Raw genomic sequence first — 1,213 nt, 5'->3', positions numbered from 1 at the left:
TTTTTTCAAATTGTCTTCGAAGATTTACAAAGTGGGAAACGGCCATTCCGCCCGTGTGCATTGCGGCTAATCAGAGAGCCATCTATTCTAGTCACAGTTTCGAACTTTGGCCAAAAGTCTCGTGTGTTCTAATGTTTCCAGGTCAAATGTCAATTAGGTTATCCTATGTTCTTAAATGGCACAATAACGGGACAGAAGTATGACACTTTCACAACGAATTGTAACTCTTTTCAGGAACTCATGCTCATTTTCACCCACAGAGGGAGACACACCAGAAGATACCGCCAAACTGACGGAGGTGTCCATTGTGGAGAGCTGGAATTTGAAATGGACAATAGGAAAAATGCAAGCTTTACATGCGGAAGCACAGAGGCGATGTCCCGAGAAAACTTTACAGGGGAGCGTCAACGTATATCATGGTTAAAGCAAAACATGCCCCCTCGAGCCAGGTAGGACTCGAACCTACAATCTTCTGATCCGAAGTCAGACGCGTTATCCATTACGCCACTGGCCCAAGCGACAAGCCTGCACTTGGCAGAATGTCAATATGTAATGCCATGGACTTTCACGGAATCAGAATTAAAAAGGTGAACAAGCACCGAAGATAATCACCAACATTGCTTCACTTCGAAGTTTCCAATTTGTGAAGCAGTGCCTTTCACTGGCAAAGGAGAAACATTTGTCCTCAGCTGCCTGCTTCAGGGTCGCGTCCTTCTCTGCTGGAAGTTTCCATCGTTTTATTCACAGTCACGACACGATTTCATGATCCACTCCAGTGAAAAGGTGTCATGGTGTCGTCCAAGCAATACCCTGCAGATACTCAGCGAGAGACCTCCGGTCATTTCGAGCTCAGGGTGTGGAATTAGACGAGATGCGTGACACCTTTTTTTGGCGCCGCCACTTCACTGAAATTAGCGGCTCAAAACGAGCCGTTGTAAGCATCAGATTGATTTGTACCTTCCTGCAGTGCATTTGCTAAACAAAATCAGATCGCTCCCATCCGGCCCAGCTGACTTATCTATTTTCACACTCTGCAGTATTTCTAATATCTCTTTCTTGTGAACCTCAATCTCTTCTCGTCTAGACGCAAGTAGCTCTGTATCTTCCTCGCCAATATTTTCATTTTCTATAGCGAACACTGTCGAAAAATATTTATTCAGTGCTTCCCCTATCTCCTCTCACTCCACACACAACTTCCCACTATTATCCTTGA

General features: G+C 44.9%; 1 non-coding gene across 1 annotated transcript; it reads right to left on the bottom strand.

The window, feature by feature from the left end:
• Positions 1 to 441: 441 nt before the first annotated feature.
• On the bottom strand, positions 442 to 514 carry trnar-ucg. Its single transcript has one exon. It is a non-coding gene; the product is annotated as a tRNA-Arg (tRNA).
• Positions 515 to 1,213: the final 699 nt, after the last annotated feature.

Source organism: Chiloscyllium plagiosum, unplaced genomic scaffold (assembly GCF_004010195.1).
Source record: "Chiloscyllium plagiosum isolate BGI_BamShark_2017 unplaced genomic scaffold, ASM401019v2 scaf_98006, whole genome shotgun sequence".
NCBI lineage: Eukaryota > Metazoa > Chordata > Chondrichthyes > Orectolobiformes > Hemiscylliidae > Chiloscyllium > Chiloscyllium plagiosum.
Note: the sequence above shows the minus strand (reverse complement) of the source record. Positions and strands in the feature narration are given on the sequence as shown.